This window comes from Chiloscyllium plagiosum, chromosome 7, assembly GCF_004010195.1.
Source record: "Chiloscyllium plagiosum isolate BGI_BamShark_2017 chromosome 7, ASM401019v2, whole genome shotgun sequence".
Taxonomy (NCBI): domain Eukaryota; kingdom Metazoa; phylum Chordata; class Chondrichthyes; order Orectolobiformes; family Hemiscylliidae; genus Chiloscyllium; species Chiloscyllium plagiosum.
In genome coordinates this window covers 42,411,067-42,430,651 of record NC_057716.1, presented here as the reverse complement: position 1 = coordinate 42,430,651, position 19,585 = coordinate 42,411,067, and the positions used below count along the sequence as shown (strand labels likewise).

At 40.8% G+C, this 19,585-nt stretch overlaps 1 protein-coding gene across 9 annotated transcripts in view; it reads right to left on the bottom strand.

The window, feature by feature from the left end:
* Nucleotides 1-19,585, bottom strand: part of sestd1 (SEC14 and spectrin domains 1) — a 165,695-nt gene that overhangs the window by 115,947 nt on the left and 30,163 nt on the right. For 2 of the 9 annotated variants that reach the window (XM_043693498.1, XM_043693497.1), the window contains one exon: nt 3,877-3,942. The gene's annotated coding sequence lies outside the window, so the exon portion shown is untranslated. Of the gene's footprint in view, nt 1-3,876; nt 3,943-14,372; nt 14,602-14,658; nt 14,968-15,640; nt 15,660-19,585 lie in introns of those variants that run through there. The other 7 variants (XM_043693501.1, XM_043693505.1, XM_043693504.1 and 4 more) reach the window with 7 other exon arrangements.

Below are 19,585 nucleotides of genomic sequence, written 5' to 3'. Positions count from 1 at the left end.
CAGGGATCTGTATGAGATCATCAACAAATTGCAATCTATTCTAATGAACCGGATGAAGGAGATGGAGCTCAGTTTGCTCATGCACCAGGATAGTCATTCAATAAGATGTCAAATGGAGACAGAGCGTCTGCAATGGGATACAGACAGGGGGAGGGTCAGATCGTCTGCAATGAGATACAGACAGGGGAGGGCAGATCGTCGGTAATGGGATACAGACAGTGGGAGGGCAGAGCGTCTGCAATGGAATACAGACAGGGGGAGGGCAGGTCGTCTGCCAGCCGGATCCCTCCAGCCCGGCACCGCCTTCCTGACCTGCAGTCTTCTTCTTGACCTCTCCGCCTCCATCCTACTCCGACCTATCACCCTCACCTTGACCTCTTTCCACCTATCACATTTCCAACGCCCCTCCTCCAAGTCCCTCCTCCCTACCTTTTATCTTCTCCTGCTGAACACTCTCTGCTCATTCCTGAAGAAGGGCCTGTGCCCGAAACGTCGAATCTCCTGTTCTCTGGATACTGCCTGACCTGCTGTGCTGTTCCAGCAATAAAGTTTCAACTTTGATCTCCAGCATCTGCAGACCTCACTTTCTCCTCCAACATCTTCAGAGAATCAACCAAGAAATGATCATGTATGCTGGTGAAATGACTGTGAATCGTGAAAAGTTTTGTTACTTTCTTTTGTTTATCCCTTAAACAGTGGCTGTTTGTCTGATTTTAATATGACTGGGGTTGAAAACAAAGGTAATTAAGCTTAAAGCACAAACCAAATAGATTACTTTATTGTTTAATTTTTGTTCTGCTGCGTTTACTGTTGTGGTCAAACAACCACAGGCCCAAAATGGAGCATTGTTAATTGACCAACAGCTGGAAGAAAATCAGCCAATGGAAAATTGGCCAAACTAAACTAAACAGCAGCTATGAGCTGGAAAAACCAGGATCAAAAAGGTTACAAGGGTTCAAGGAGAACCAGTTACAACCAGCCCTTGTGTTGCGTATTGAAGAAGGATCGATCAGATATTCTGACAGCTTGACTGCCTAAGCAAGTGTATTTTACACATGGCAACAGTGACGGATATTGGCAAAACATCCATTTGAATCTAACTCATGACCCCATTGGCCAAAGGCCACAGAACATTTTGGAAGGGCTGGTACAAATGGGGAATAAAAACACGCCTGGAAGACAGCCCAGCAGGGAAGAATTTCACTGAAGACCATTCAGCAACACAAGATGATCCAGGAGAAAATCCGCCCTTCACCTGCAAAATTAACTTTCGTGGAATACAGCAAACTGTCCATCGGAAAGACAAGGGATCCCAACTGCCCAACTAAAATATGTGGGTCACTGCAGGCAATATCCTTTCTCAGACAGATAAAGATTTTTAGTTAAGCTACAAAGTTCGATATTAAGAATTGATTATTTGGCAACTCTGGGATTGGTTATTCAAAAGGTCTGGTTCAAAACCATGGAGGTCAATTTTGAAGATCTTTGAAGGTTTTATTTTTACTGCATTGCAAATACAGAGGTACAAAGGCTGATTTGGCTCAATTGGCCATTCCACGCCCTAACATTCTAACGATGTATAGTCCAGAACTTGCTGTACCTCCGGCCAAGCTATTCCATTATAACTATAACATGTACCTGACAACAGAAACAAGGTACTGAGTGGATAATTAGCCATGGTCTTACTGAATGATAAAGGATTGAATGGCCTACTCATTCCTGAAGAAGGGCCTGTGCCCGAAACGTCGAATCTCCTGTTCCCTGGATACTGCCTGACCTGCTGTGCTGTTCCAGCAATAAAGTTTCAACTTTGATCTCTAGCATCTGCAGACCTCACTTTCTCCTACTCCTATTCATGTTCAGCCAGGGCAATTCAGCTCCTGATTACCTAATTACAGCCTTGGTTCAAACATAGATAAAAGAGCTGAATACCAGAGGTGAAGTGAGAGCAACTGCCCTAGGCGTCAAGATGCTTTTCGCCAACTATATCATCAAGGATCCCTAGCAACACTGAGTCAATGGGAATCCAGGGAAAAACTCTCCATTAGGTGGAGTGATATGTAGCACAATTGGTTCTGATATAACGTGATAATTTTGATCTCGTGTTATGAGGAAATCACGTAATAGCAGCGCCATTTAAACTAATTGAGTTGGAATCATGTTATAGCCAATACAGGTAAGGAAAGTTCACCTACTAGAAATAACGGTCTAAATTCTTCAATCACATTAAAGCCAATTCGCGTTGAAGAAATATTCATTGCAGCAGAACCAATTGTACAAAGGAAAATTATTGTGGTTGCTTGAGATCAGTCATCTCAACTCAGAGACATCTCTGATGGAGTTCCTCAATACTGCCTAGGCCAAACCATCTTCAGCTGACCTTCCCTCCCTCACATCTGATATTATGATGATGTTCGCCAATGATTGTGCATAAACAGCCCCATTTGCAACTCCTCAGGTACTGAAGTGGTTCATGTCCAAAGGCAGAAAGACTTGGACAATATCCAGGTTTAGGTTAATAAGTGGCAAGTAACATTCATGCCACACATGTTAAGACAATGACCATTTCCAACAATAGGGAATCCAGTCATCTCCTCTTGACATTCAATGGCATTACCATTACTGAATCCCTATGAGTAACCTGCCATTGACCAGAAACTAAATTGGGCTAACCATATAAATAGTGTCTACCAAAGCAGATTGGAGACCAGGAATCCTACAGCGAGTTATCTATACTTTGATTTGCCACAGCCTTTCCACCATCTACAAGGCACAAGTCAAATGTTTAGTGAAGACTCCCCACTTTCCTGGGGGAGTGCAACTCCAAACACACTCCAGACACGGGACAACATTCAGGGCAAAGCAGCCTGCTTGATTGGCACCACATCCATGAACATTTGGTCCCTCGACCACCAATGCTTCGTAGCAACAGTGCATATCATCTACAAGGTTCACTGCAGGAATTCACCAAAAATCCTTAGATAGCACCATCCAAACTCATGACCATAACCAACAACTAGAAAGATAATGGCAACAATTACATAGGAGAACCTGCCCCTGCACGTTTCCCTCAGAGTCATTCACAATCCCAACTTAAATACATTGGCATTCCTTCACAAATTGCTGGGTCAAAATTCTGGAACTCCAGTCCCAAAAGTATTGTGGATCTACCTACACCACATGAACTGCAGCAGTTCAAGATGACAGCTCACCATCACCTTTTCAAAGATAATTAGGGATAGGCAATAAATAATAGCCCAACCAGCAACACTCACATTCCCAAATTAATTTAAAAATGAACTCAATTAGGGCAGATACAAATGAAAATAAAGCAATACAGAATCAAAATTTAAATACAGGTAGTTCTGGGATAACATACATTTCACCAGCACGATTTGGCTATAATATCGCTGAAGAATTAAGGAATGGTATTTTCAAGAGTGCTTAGGGCGATTCCAGCAGGGATCGGTCCGTGCCGTACTGTGCATGCACTGATTTCAGCTGCCAACAGAGCAGCTTTCTGTGAAAGGCATTGCACAGAGGGCAGTTTTCTTACGTGTTTTAAATGCACTGTGTTAAATTGACTTTTGTTTCATTAATAAATATGATTTGTTCCTTCATTCAGGCTGTGCTATACCCTACATTAGACTTTTGAATTATTTTTGAGCGACGGTGAGTGATAATTTTTGCTGGTCTGCCCCTCACCCCACTTTTCACACAGGCTCCATTATTTCTATTAAGCAAGTCCACTGGAATACAACTACGGCATTACAGGAGAACTACCTGTAAGAACTATCTAAGTAGATTGCCAACCCCTTCTTGTGGACTATTTTGTACCAAATATTCTTTAGCATTGAAAGTAATGTTACTACTTACTTCAAGGGTCTCTATTACCAAATACATGGTTCATTGGTCTCTCAAAATTTAATAGAACTTCATATCCTAAAAAAGAAAACAATAGTAAAACTGGGAAATGGGTAAAAGTTATACATTTTGAAACAAAGATAAGGATTATAAAGTCAATATACTGGGCTCACATCAGAGAAAGTTGGCAAGCAAATGGTTGGAATATATTACATTACAGAATATAATAGGAGCAGTAATATTTTTGGCAAGAGGAAGTTTACGAATGGTACAGCACAGGATACCAGTAAGGAAGGTTTGAGGTCCAAGGTTGCTTTAGTACCGAAAAAGTTTCAGAAAAGATGGTAGGAGAGAAACCGAAAAAAGTAGCAGATTCAGACTTCTTATTGAATTTCTTTTGATGGATCAGTGTGACGTATTAAACAAGAGACTGAGGATGCCTTTCATTTTAAGAAGTATCATACGACATGCATCTACCACAATAGTCTTATTATCTATCACAATAGATTTCTGAAATTAATTTGCAACATGATTAAAAAATGGATTGCACATCTTGAAAGCATATTTTGTTCTTTATACAGTCCATCTCTCACAAACTTCAATGTTCTGAGAGTGTAGAAAGAGACTCTCCAGAAAGAAATAAAATGAATTTGCCTGTTGCGTTATAACTGGTATACCACAAGAATGCAATATAAATTGAATGAGTGCAAGAATAAATAACTATTGAAGTTATTCAGCCATTTAATCCAATCACATCTTCTACTTCAACTATCATGCCTGCTCCCCATATCTCATTATTCACGAAAACACCAAAAATTGATCTCAGCCTTAAATATACTAAACACTGGAACCACAACCCTCTGAAAAAAAATTCTGAAGATTCAAAGCACTAAGTGAAGAAATTTCTACACGTCTCAGTCTTAATTGATTGAACCCTTATTAAACTTCTTAGGGTTATGCTCTTATGCTCTACATTCCCCATGCAGCCAGTAAAATCAGCCTCAGCTTTTTGAATTGGTCCTTCTGGCCTCTTTATTGCTCTTGACCTTTTCATTGAGAATTGCTGGTGTGACATAAGCCATCTTGTATGAGTCTAATGAAAATTCATCATGAATATTCAACTTTCATCATTTGACAATATCTGGGAATTTCACAGATTAAAAATGGTTTTAAAAGACGTTATTAACTTAAAATGTCTGTCATGATCATCTGACAAGCCCAAACAAAGCACATGGAATATACAAAACCAGCTGAATGGGAATTACCATTTTAATCAAGAGGCACCAATACTCCGTGAGTATCCTAGAAATTTGCATGGCTTGATTTACTCTCACATTCATAAAACCTTGACGTATTGAGAAACGAAAAGTTATCTGCACCTATCCAGCTTGGAATGAAACATTGATTCACGTTCCATAATTCATAAAGAAATAGTATATTAACAACAGCCTTAGGTGAACAAGTGTGAAAACAATTGATAGTAACTAGAATACTAAAGGCCCTTCATTCTCTCTCTCTCAGCTTCAGAAAGCGATGCAAAAGAAGGACTCTTCTAAGCAAGATGAAATGGATAGAAGACATAAAACATAGGAGTGGAAGTAAGGCCATTTGGCCCATCAATTCCACTCTGCCATTCAATCATGGCTGATGAGAATTTCAACTCCACTTACCTGCACTCTCCCCGTAGTCCTTAATTCCTTGCTAGATCAAAGATTTATCAAACTCTGTCTTGAAGACATTTGACATCCCGGGCTCCACTACGCTCCGTGGCAATGAATTCCACAGACCCACCACTCTCTGGCTGAAGAAATGCATCATCATTCCCATTCTAAATTGACCCCATCTAATTCTAACGCTATGCCCATGGGTCCTAGTTTCCCCGCCTAACGGAAACAACTTCCCAGCGTCCACCCTTCCTAAGCCATGCATTATCTTGTAAGTTCCTATCAAATCTCCCCATAACTTTCTGAACTCTAATAAATACAATTCCAGGATCCTCAGCCGTTCATCCTATGTTAGGTCTACCATTCCACGGATCATCCGTGTGAATCTCCGCTGTATATGCTCCAGTGCCAGTATATCCTTCCTGAGGTGAACTACCCAAAATTGGACTCAGTATTCTGAAAATGAATGGAGTTGGGCACAGGAGTCAGCAGCAAAGGTGGCTTGAACATTGAGCACTTCAATGATTGGGAAGTCTGGAAAAGAGAGTGACAAGTGATACCCAAGTGACAGGTCTTTAAAATTGTAGAGCAAAATGCATATGAGCTAAGCAGACTGAATGTCCATACGTCTCCTTTATACTGCCAGAGCAAGTGGACAATTGCATCACAAAGATGACAAAAACTCTTATACATGGTGCAGCATTAAGATTAGATTACTTACAGTGTGGAAACAGGCCCTTCGGCCCAACAAGTCCACACCGACCCGCCGAAGCGTAACCCACCCATACCCCTACATTTACCCCTTTACCTAACACTACGGGCAATTTAGCATGGCCAATTCACCTGACTTGCACATCTTTGGACTGTGGGAGGAAACCGGAGCCCCCGGAGGAAACCCACGCAGACACGGGGAGAACGTGCAAACTCCACACAGTCAGTCGCCTGAGTCGGGAATTGAACCCGGGTCTCTGGCGCTGCGAGGCAGCAGTGCTAACCACTGTGCCACCGTGCCGCCCATTGAGGACGACAGCATCAGTAAAGAACACAATGACATCGAGCTGAAATAGGTGAGAAAGGGTAGCAAAGTTTTGACTCTCTACACGCTGTCGAAAAAAGTGCATAATTCCGGACAGATGAGTCAAAATGGTGACAGGGTACCACAACAACACACACTGATCACAAAGCAGACACAGCCGGAGACTGCAAGGGTGCCATCGTACCAGCTACGGGGAATAACGGAAAAAGTTTTATCCAAGGCAAGGTCATTTGATCACTCAATCTACAGGTAAAGGGCATACAGATCACCACTGGTTAATGATCATTGTGTCTCTACAACCACTGATCTGTTAGGTTGGTGGTGCTGAGACTATAACTGGTATAGTCGAAGTTCACATGACCACCTTTGTATTTCTCACAAGGTTAATTGCAGCGAGGGAACAATATGTTGCAGCCCAGTCCTGGTTAAACACTGGAGAGATTTTCCTCATCCAAAGCTGGGACATGGCTCATCGATGCAGGTGGGTTCATCACGGTTGGGCCTCATCAATTTTTTTTCTACTCTGCAGACCTTGAAGTTCCACATGCAGTGGCGCATCATCACATAAGACAAACAAAAAAATGAGGGGCAAAAGAGCAATCCATTTAATTCTTCAAACTTAAGTTTGTAATTCAGTGAGCTCATGGATGATATTGTACTTCAATACAACTCTCCCATACATTCTCTGTATCCACTGATATTTTAATATGTAAAAATCTATCAATTGCATACATGAACAAAATCAAGGACAAAGCTTCCACAATGAATTCCAAAAGATTCACCCCCCATTTGAGCTACAGGGAGAGGCTGAATAGGCCAGAGCTGTTTTCCCTGGAGTGTTGGAGACTGAGGGGTGGCCTTACAGAGGTTTATAAGATCATGAGGGGTATGGTTAGGGTAAACAGATGAGGTATTTTCCATGTTGTGGGGAGAGTCCAGAACTAGATGGCATAGCTTTAGGGTGAGGGGGGAAAAATTTAAAAGGGACCTAAGGGACAACTGTTTCATGCAGAGGGTGCTGCATGTATGGAATGATCTGCCAGAGGTAGTGGTGGAGGCTGGTACAATGACAACATTTAAAAGGCATCTGGATGTGTATATGAATAGGAAGGATTTAGAGGGATATGGGCCAATTGCTGCCAAATGGGACTAGATTAGATTAGCGTATCTGGTCAGCATGGACAAGTTGGACAAAAGGGTCTGTTTCCGTGCTGTACATCTCCATGACTCTGGGTAAAGAAACTCCTCAGCTCTTCCTAGAAAGGTTGCCAGTATGGACTAAATTGGTCGATGGGCCTCCTTCCATACTATAAAAACTCAGTCTCTATTAATGGCCTGCCCTTAGTGATCAACCTTATTCCCTGGTTTTAGGCACACAACCAGGGAAACACCCTTCCTGGATCTAGCTTGTGAACCCCTGTAAGAACTTTGTATGTCTGATTACCTCTCATTCTTTTAACCTCTAAACAATACAGGCCAGTCTATTAATCTGACAGAACAATTCCTCCATCTCAGGAATTAGTTTGGTGAACCTTCATTGTAATCCATCTGACCAAATATATATTTTGTTAGTTAAGACCAACAAAATTGCACATAATACTCTGGGTGTGGTCTCATAAAAGGTTCTATTTCATTGTGGTGAGGGGAGAGTGACAGCTCTCGGTGCTCTACTCAGTTGAATGTGGCCTTGATGCCAAGGAGTCCCAGCAAAACTGGAAGTAATGGGTATTGGGGGCCAACTCTCCACTGGTTGGAGTCATACCTGGAGCATAGGAAGATGGTTGTAGTTGTTGGAAGTCAGTCATCTCAGTTCAAGACATCACTTCAGGGGTTTCTCAGGGTAGTGCCCTAGGTCCAACCATCTTCAGCTGCTTCATCAATAACTTTCCCTTCATCACAAGGTCAAAAGAGGGGATTTTGCCAATGATTGCACAATGTTCAGCACCATTCCCAGTTCCTCAGTTACCAAAGCAGTCCATTTTCAAATGCTACAAGATCTAGACAATATCTAGTCTTGGACTGATAAGTGGCTAGTAACTTCCATGCCACACAAGTGCCAGGTGATGACGATGTCCAATAAGAGACAAACCAAACACTGCCTCTTGACAGTCAATGGCATTACCATCACTGAATCCCCCAGTATCAACTTCCTGAGGGTGACAATTGACCAGAAACTCAACTGGATTCATAAAAACTCCCCTGGATTTGTAAAATCTTCCCACATAAGCAGTGGCTTCAAGAGCAGGACAGAGACTAGGAAAAATACAGCAAGTAATTCACCTCCTGACTCCCCAAAGCCTAACATCTACAAAGCACAATTCGGAAGGGTTTTGGATTACTCCCCACTTGCCTCAAAGTGTACAGCTTCAACCACATTTAAAAGGCATTTGGATGGGTATATGAATAGGAAGGGTTTGAGGGATATGAGCCGGGTGCTGGTAGGTGGGACTAGATTGGGTTGGGATATCTGGTCAGCATGGACAGATTGGAACAAAGGGTCTGTTTCTGTGCTGTTCATCTCTATGACTCTATGACAAGACAGCCCACTTGATTGGTACCACACCACTCCCTCTACAACACACTCAGGAACAGCATATAAAATATAGATAATTTTAATATAAGATATTAAAATTCAAGGATTCTTAAATAGGATCTGTCCCAAAGCCATGAAGACTTCCATCTAGAAGGACAAGAGTAGCAGATACATGGGAACCCACAAGTTCTCTTACATGCCTCTCACCATTCTGACTTGGAAATATATCATCGTTCCTTCAATGACAGTGGGTAAAAATCGCAGAATTCCTTCCCCTGTGGCATTGTGGGTTAACTGACAGCATGTGGAATGCAGCAGATCAAGAAGGCAATTTACCACCACCTTCTCAAGGGCAACTTAGGGATGGGCAATAAATACTGGCCACCGAGTAACAGCCACGTTCCATGAATGAATGAAACAAAGTAAGAAAGCTTTCTAAAGGGAATTTGAGCATGCGAGTAAATACCAATTTAACATTTGCTTCCATGCTGGAGAAGGATGTGATAAGAATCTATTACAAGTAGCTCTCTTTGAGGGCAAATAAACTCAGTAGTGTTCCTTTGGGCAGAGGTACTGAGCCTGGAGTGTCATAAACAGGGAGCATTTTTCTGGATAATTAGGGGCACATGAATTCCTCAATACTCCAATTCCTCAATCCCTGAGCCCTAGAAAATAAGGATTGGAGATCTACAAATCTTACACCATTATGCAAAGAAGTGGAAGCATTAAAGTGAAAGTCAACATATAGTCTAAGTTAAAAGATACAACGTTCCCAGATTACTGATGAACTCAAAGTATCAGTTGGACAAGTCTCAAGATACCCTAAGACAGATTGTCTGAGACACTCATGGCAGAATTCAAATGTTCATTGAGAAAGACTGCAATGTAAGGTTTTGCAGTATATGTTGGTAGACGTTTGTTCAGTAAATATACACACATTTAAATATATTGCACACAAGGCATTTTCTACAAAAAATAATGTAGCTACAATATCACAGAGCTATGCCTAAGACTACCAGCAATTTGTACTGCAGAACAGTCATTTAATTAATGGTTTTTCCAAGCACAATACAGATTATATCTTACAGCAACTATTTTCCAAGTCTATCTAGACTAGCTAAAGAAGTATGTATTAAGAAGAAAATTTGCAAATCAATTTTAACAAAGGGATAGCCAAAACAATTAAAGACGGCTACCAACATCTTTTTGATTTTCTTGTTATTGATGTATGTCTAAATTCAGCCGTGACACCAACTTTTTTGTATTCCCCAAATAAAATATGCCTGACATCATTGATTTGATGGTGCAACCTTGCTCTGCACCGGAGAATTGCTGCTACACAAACTATCTGCTGACAAAGACAGGCTGTAATCAATGATTTTGAGAATAAGGAATGTCACTAGAGAAACACTTAAGTGATTTGGTGCATTAACTGAATCAAATCCAAATTATTTTCAAAAGGTGCACTGCTAATACTTTGGTCCTTTACAATCACAATTTCAAACGTAGTTTCTGTGTATTAGCTCTAAGTGAGTAAACATCTTAAATGCAATAGTTTCATACATCATATATTATTTTGAAAATTAGATATGTATTAAATATATTGACGCAATCCTTCTTATATGCATACAAAATGAAAAGGGTTACCTAAATAAGCAATCAAGTGTTCAACATGTCCAAAACTTTTGCAGCACTTCAAAAATAAACAAACAGTCATATCATCTTCCCTAACAGGTGTTAGATTTGTTGGAACACGTCAACTCTTGTCCTTTAGGACAATAATAATTAATTTAATGTCAGAATTAATTCCATCAAGCAAACTCACTAACTTATCATTTTCAAGAATAGTCATAAAATTCAATCTATAGAATAATGATAAAAATATCTGAAAATTATGATAGTGTGTTAAAATAAAGTTTGCACTTGGAATGAAATGGACCCATTAAGTTTTTTTTGTGTTTAAGATTTAGTAAGTATCTCAGGTGTTCCATCCTGTTTTGTGAATGTCTGGTCCATAATTTCTCATATTTATAATAGAACTTCAATTTTTGGAATTAAAGTTTGAATTAGCAATAAATAAAAGCACCAGATTGAGAAACTGATTAATACAATTTAACCAAGACTAGGTTTGTTACATTTGAAAAGGTAGTCTATAATTATACAGTAGGTTAGAACTGGAAGTGGGGACAGTTGAACAATGAGGTTCAACTGTTTTACCCATCAATTTCCCATGTCAAGTAAGAAATAAATAAAGGATTTTATTGTTAATTTATGGTTTAGCACAAATGCCATTCATTCCTAGTTTTTTTCTGTCCTGAACCCAACTCGCACCCAGTGAAGAATCCAACCATAAATTTTTAGATAAATAAATCTTTTACCAATGGAGCAAAGTGTCAATAACAAGGTTTCAACGACAAAAATCAAAAAGGAAGACGACTAAATCTAAATAGTGTCCATAGCGGAGGTAATGCACCCAGTTTCCACTGTGTGGACTTGTTTGGCTGAATAGCCTGTTTCCACATTGTAGGGATTCTATGATTGTTTGATTCTAAACATGGCTGAACTTTTAAGATTCTTTAATACGAAAGATTTTTTTAGGTGGGTATAGTGAAATAAAAAGTAGACCACAGCATCATCATAAACTACATCATTATGTTAATAATGCTTCAGTTAATTCTTATATACAATAAAGCTGGTTTGTCTCAAAACATTATATCCTTGGCCTAGTTCTGTCAGTTAGTTGCATTACATTCAGACTTTATTATGACTTGCTTGTCACTGTTATGCTCAAATGAAAATGAAAATTAAAACAAACAAATCCTGAAATTTTTTAATTTGAGGAAATAACAAGACAAAGACTGCCCAGGACAAGAAAGAATAGGAAAAATAACTGATGTTTATATCAGACACTCAGTCTCAATGTCTGAAAGTACCTTACAGCAAATGCAACAGTGACTATTTAAATGTGGTAAACAGTAGCTAATTTGTACATGCAGGCTTCCACAATGCTGCAATGAAATATATCTCAATTGTTGGACCATCTGAGACAGCATACATGACCATGTTTCAAATTTCTTATCTGATACATCAACATTTCCCTCATACTGCACAGAAATGTCAACCTAGGATACGTGCATCATAAGTGGGACTTGAACTCACTTAGATTCAGAAATGAGAATGCTGTCACTGAGCTACATTTCACATGGACTAACCAAATCAAGTTTTATCTTTTACAGAAGAAATGTTGCTAGAAGTCCCTGCTCTTCAAGTTGTTCCAAACGTTCTAGTACATCACAGAGTGAAACAGCAGGGAAAAAGACCCTTTAGTCTAACAAGTCCATGCCGACCAAGTTTCCCAAAGCAGACTAGTCCCACTTGCCTTCCTTTGGCCCATATCCTCGGAACCCTTCCTATTCATGTACCTTTCCAAGTATCTTCTAAATGTTGAAACTCTAATGTTTTTTCTGGTAGCTTGCCCCATATATGAACCACTCTTGATGTAAAAATGTTGCTCCTCAGGTCAGTTTTAAATCTTACTCCTCTCACCTTAAAAATATGCCCCCTAATTTTGAATGACCCCACCTTAGGGAAAAGACCTTTGCTATTCACCTCATCCACGATCTTATTAACATCTATAAGGTCATCGCTTAGCCTCCTGCACTTGAGTGAATAGCCTATCCAGCTTCTCTTATAATTCAAACCCTCCAGTCCTGGAAACATCCAGATAAATCTAAACCCTCTCCAATTTAATGATATCCTTCCTATGACAGGACGACCGGAACTGTACACAGTACTCCGTAAGTGGCCTCACCAACATCTTTTACAACCTCAATATGACGTCCCAATTCCTATACTCAATAGTCTAAGCAATGAAAGCAAGCGTGCTGAATATCTTCTTAACCACCCTGTCTACCTGTGATGCAACTTTCAAAGAACTATGTACCTGAACCCCTAGGTCTCTCTGTTCTCGAACACTACCTAGGGACGTCCCAATAACTGTAGAAGTCCTACCCTGGTTTGTGTTACCTCGCACTTATCCAAACTAAATTTCATTTGCCACTTCTCAGCTCACTGGCCCAATTAATCAAGATTCCTTTGTAATCTAAGATAACCTTATTCATTGTTGACTGTACCACTAATTTTGGTGTCACTGCAAACTTATAAGCATGCTTCCTAAATTCTCATCTAAATTGTTTATATAAATTATAAATAAAAGTGGACCCAGCAATGAACCTTGCAGAACACCCCGAGTCACAGGCCTCTAGTCAGACAAACAACCCTCATCACCACCCTCCGTATAAAGCAGACAAATGTCTCAATTAAAGCAACAGCTAAATATTTGCATAATAACATACAATTTCTCTATTTTTAAGTGTTAAATAATATGTAAAATCCCATGCAGTGAATCCAAAACCTATAGCTTTCTGACTCAGACTAGTATTCTGACCAAATGAACCAAGTCTATGTGACTAAAACATCTTGTGTACCATCTCTAACCAAATATGTCAGATATTTGATGGGAACAATGAAGGAATAAGCTATGAGTGGGGCAGGGTTTTGCTCTCGCTGTTCCAAATAACCCTGCAAACTACTGCTCCAACATGTAGCTGACTAAGCAGTACAAAATATTGCATTCCATGATGACCAGTGTGCTTTCAGTGGGCTGAATCCCGTCCCCAACCTATTAGGGATTTACAAATTGCTTATCTTTGGGATTTTGACAAGTGACCTGTTTAAACGTAGAAAGCATTTTCTTTGGCCACAACATGCACGTTCCACACCCACGATGGAGATCATCTATGCAGATTGCTCCGTTTAGTCTTTCAAGCATAGTGCCTGAAATATCAGACATCCAGTTGACAACAAAAACCTTTCAAACCACAGCAGCCCATGTTATTAATTTATCTACTTTCTACCGCTGTATTTATCTTGAAGCGGAGGGCAGCGGCACGGGTACTTCAAGAGCAGCATATACCGTTAATTATTTGTGCTTCATTCCCAACCCACAGGAAGTACTCAGCCCGTCTTTTTTTTTGAAAATGGCTGGAGTGCAACGAACGCTACACTCTCTACGGGGCAGTGCTTTGAAACCACCAAAGTGCAGTGGAAAACGAAGATTGCAAGTTCGTTCCTTTTTCAAAAAAAATCACAAACAAAACCGCTGCTGAGAATGTTTCCTTTTTTTTTAAAGAAATGAGGGATTTGGGAAGAAACCACGAGCTGGCAGTGGGCGCTGCCAGTGAACAAAGCTCGGTCCAGCCCACCTCGGGCCTACCTTTCCCCTCAATCCTCGCAAAGCCTTCAGCCCAGTAACCGCCACAATCGGGATCTCCTCTCTCCCGATGTGTGTATGTGTCCCTGTCTCTCTCTCTCTCTCTCTCTCACACACACACAAAGACAGACCAGGTTTCCAGCCCCAGCTTATCCAGCACGACCACCGTTCACACACAGACTGAGCCCGCCCGGGGCAGACATAACTAACTCCTTTTGTTGCCTGGGGAGACTGCCTGGTCTCGGGCCACGCGCACAGGTGAGACAAGCTGGCACGAGCCTCCGCTCACCTGAGGACAATGGGCTGCCCGCTGCTGCTCCTCGTCGCAAACGCCGCTCCTCTCCCCCCCTCCGCCCTGTGCCCCCTTCCTTCCTTCCCTGCCGCTGACTCCGCCGCCGACCAATTAACCATGGACCGATCTCAGCAGGAGCGGCACTCTCACTGCACAAGGCATTTCAAGCAAAGATGCTCGCAGCTCCTCGCCGGCGCGTCTAACATACATTAACGTCTGATACGAAATAAATCGTGGCACGCACAACGGATAGCCCCACTTGCACCACAAAGCACAAGTTCTCACCACCCCAGCCAGCCAGCGCAGTACCTTCCAATGAGATCAATGAACAGCTGGAAATTTCACCTCATCACAACGTGTACTGTACGGGGATCAAACCACAGCAGAAGTATATCAAATACATTTAGTTTTCACGGCTTGGTCATATTTTCTCAAAATTCTCCCCTTTACTTTTAAATATGGTTGTCAGCCCCAGATAGCACACTTGACATTGCCCGATTAATTTTATAGAGCTATTAAAATCATTTTTAACCGCGTTACCGACCCAAGAAATCAGCTAACCATTCATTATTTTTGCTGTGTATAACATCGGTCATGATGTAAATACTCGGTGACCATGATATAAGATCGGTCTCAAAGTGCTTTATTCCAGAAAATAAACAATTTTGACGAAATTGTATTACAATTTATCAATTCACTTGAAACTGTTTGATGTGTGTTAGTGATATTTCGGAGATTACTTGTTTAATGTCACTGAAGGAGAAATGTTTCACCATTTTCTACTCATCTCTCCCAAAGATACTGAAGTATAGTTTCCAAGTAGCCCTACAGTATTTTGTCCAAGTCATTGAGTTATTAAAACAAAGGAAAAGGTCATCAGAAGCATGGTGTCAACGTCGCCTCTTTGAAAAACAACAGTCAGCCCGATTCTCCTACTCTCTCCCCAGAATCCTGCAAATCGTTTCCCCTGAGTGCTTACCTAATCGCAGAATCACAGTGCAGAAGAACGCCATTTATCCCGTGGTTTCTGTACTAGCTCTCAAAATGAGGATCATGACTTAATGCCAATCTCCTGTCCTTTGCCTTTATTCTTTCATCATTTTTAATTAAATATTCATCTAACGCCCTCCTCAATGTCTTAATTAATCCTGCCTTCTGGGTACGTTCAACAGCACATAGAATCCCCACAGTACGGAAATAGGCTATTCGGCTCAACGAGTGCACACCAACACTTTAAAGAGTTTTCCGCCCAGACCTAGCCCCTCTGCCCTATCTCATAATGCTGTATTAACCATGGCCAACCCAGCTAACCTGCGCATCTTTGGACTGTGAGAGGAAGCCTATGTAGACATGAGAAGAATGGGTGGAGTTTGCAGTCTCCCAAAGGTAGAATCAAACCCAGGTCCCGGTGCTATGAGGCAGCAGTACTAACCACTGAGCCACTGTGCTGCCCATTCCAAATTTGAGCCACTTGCTATGTGAGAAGAAACTTTTCACATCACATTTACTTGTTTTGCAAGTCACTTTACATTGTGCTCTCTCATTCTTGATTCTTTTAACACTGGCAATAGTTTCTCTCTGTCTGCTCTGTCCAAACTTATCACCATTTTGAAAAACTTGAAATAAATCTCTCTTCTGCCTTCTTCTCTCCAAGAAAAACATTCCCGACTTCTCCTATCTATTTTAATAATTGAAGTTTCTCATCCCTGGAACCACTTTTGTAACCTCCTCTGCTCTCTCATCGATGTTTTCACATCTTTCCTAAAGTGTGGCTTCCAGAACTGGATGAAATACTCCAGCAGAAATCTAACTAATATCTCACACAGATATGTGCTCTTGTACTCTATGCCACTATTAATAAAGCCAAGCATGCTGTATGGTTTATTAGCCATGTTGACCACCTGCTCTACCACCTTTAATTCTTATGCACATATACACTAGAGTCTCTCTGCACACCATCTAGAGCAGTGACCTTTAGTTTACACAGTATCTCCATGTTCTTTCTCCCAAAATATCTCACTTCATACTTCTTCACATTGAAATATTCATGGAGTGTGGAGATTGAACTTTATCTACAACCAATGTTGTTTTAAAGTACAGTTTACAGGATTGTTCACCTTATTAAGGAAGGATGTAAATGTTTTGGAAGCAGCTAAGAGAAGGGTTTTCGAGACTAATACCTTAATTGGGCAGGCTGCATTACAAGGAAATGTTAAACAGGCTAGGCATTAATATAAATCAGTGTGACATAGATGATTTGTGATATATATAATATATATATGTATTCATATCATTTATTTTAGAGCTTAGAGTTTACCTTATGGAATGTGGGTTTTAGTCTGTGTGTTTGAGGGGAGTTAATGATTAACTTGTAAGTATTTCTGGAGCCCTTTTTTTTACCACCAATTTGAGAGATGGTCCCTGCAGTGCTAATGGGAACTTGTTGACACTGAGAGAGCTTTATGAACATTAGCTAGCTTTAAGTTAGAAAGATACAGAATTAATTTTTTGTTTGCATTTGCAAATCATCCATAATTTACAATTTTTTAAAAAATTTAAGTTCACAGAAGCCTTAGTTGAAGTTGAATTTAAGAAATAATTTCACCTGGAGAAAGGGAAGTTCAGAAGAGTTAGGAAATAACATCGGTGTTGATCATAACATCAGAAAAAGCAAGAGCCCCAAAATGTCACCTAACCTGAAAAATATCGATTAGCTATTACTTTCCGTTTCCAGTCATTCAACCAATTTTGCACCCACATTGCATATGTTACTTTTATTCCATGAGTATAACCTTTCTCAGAACTGTGTCATGCAGCATTGTATCGGATACAATTTGGAAGACTGTACAACGACATCAGCAACATTAACTGCATTAATACATGCTATTACTTCTTCAAAGAATTCCAGAAAGTTAATTAAACATAATTTTCACTTAAGAAATAGTCATGCAGCATGGAAACACATCCTTCAGTCCAACTCGTCCATGCCGACCAGTTTCTCCAAACTAAACTAGCCCCATTTGCCTGTGTTTGGCCCATATCCCTTTAAAAGTATCCTATTCATGCACCTGACCAAATTACTTTTAAAAGTTGTAATTGTACCTACCTCTACCACTTCCTCATTCCATGTATGCACCTCCCTCTATGTGAAAAGGTTGCATTCAGGTCCCTTTTAAATCTTTCCCACTCAATTTAAAACTATGCCCTTTAGTTTTGAACTTCCCTACCCTGGCTGTTCACCTTATCTATGCCTCTCATGATTTTATAAACTTCTATAAGGTCACCTTTCAACTTCCTATGCTCCAAGAAAAAAAGTCCCTGCCTATCCAGGCTCTCCCTCTAACTCAAAGCCTGCAGACTTTGCAAATCTTTTCTGCATCCTTTCCAATTTCCTTTCAATAGCAGAGCACCCAAAACTGCACACAGTACTCCAATGTCCTATACAGCCTCAACATGATGTTCCAACTCCTATACTCAATGCTCTGATCAATGAAGGCAAGTGTGTCAAACACTTTGTACTGCTCACAAGACAAAGCTTTTCACTGTGCCTCGATACACGTGACAATAAATTCAATTCAATTCTTCACCACCCTGTCTACCTGTGATGCCACTTTCAAGGAATTATGTACCTGAACCTCGAGGTCTCTCTGTTGAAAACACTAACCAGGGCTCTACCATTAACTGTGTAAATCCTGCTTCAGTTCATCTTACCAAAATGCAACATCTCGCATTTATCCAAATTAAACTCCCATTGGCCAATTGATCAAGATCCCACTTACTCTTAAAAATATTCTTCACTATTCACTATACCACTAATTTAGGTGTTATCCGCAAATTCACTAACCATTCTTCCTTTATTCTCATCAAAATCATTTTATATAAAGGGCAAACAGTGGACCCAGCACCAATCCCCGCAGAACACTGCTGGTCACAAACCTCCGCAAAACAACCCTTCACCACCATCCTCTGTCTCCTACAGTCAAATCAATTTCATATCCAGTTGGCTAGCTCTCCCTGGATCTCATATGATCTAACTGTACTGACCAGTCTACGATGCAGTACCTTGTAAAAAGCCTTGCTAAAGCCCATGTAGACAATGAATGCACGAAGCATTAGACATAAGATGGATGAGCTTGAGGCTCTTTTGGAAATTGGCAGATACTTGAAGGGGATAACTGAGACGTAGCTTCACGTGGACAGGGCCTGGGAAATGAATATTCAAGGCTACACGTGCTATCGTAAGGACAGACTGACGGGCAGAGGGGGTGGGGTGGCCTTGTTGGTAAGGGAGGATATTCATTCCCTTGCGCGGGGGGACCTAGAGTCAGGGGATGTAGAGTCAGTGTGGATAGAGCTGCGAAATACTAAGGGTAAAAAGACCCTCTTGGGAGTCATCTACAGGCCCTCAAACAGTAGTCCGGATGTCGGATGTAAGTTGAATCAGGAGCTGAAATTGGCCTGTCGTAAAGATGTTACTACAGTTGTTATGGGGGATTTTAACATATAGGTAGACTGGGAGAATCAGGATGGTATTGGACCTCAAGAAAGAGACTTTGTGGAGTGCCTCAGAGATGGATTCTTAGAGCAGCTGGTGCTGGAGCCGACCAGGGAGAAGGCAATTCTGGATCTGGTATTGTGTAACGAACCAGAATTGGTCAGAGACCTCGAAGTGGAGGAGCCATTGGGAAGTAGTGACCATAATACATTAAGCTTCAATCTGCAATTTGAGAGAGAGGGTACAGTCGGAAGTGACAGTACTTCTGTTGAATAAAGGGAACTATGGAGCTATGAGGGAGGAGCTGGCCAAAGTTCAATGGTGCAATACCTTCGCAGGGATGACCGTGGAGGAACAATAGCAGATATTTCTGTGTATAATGCAGAAGATGCAGGATCAGTTCATTCCAAAAAGGAAGAAAGATCCCAG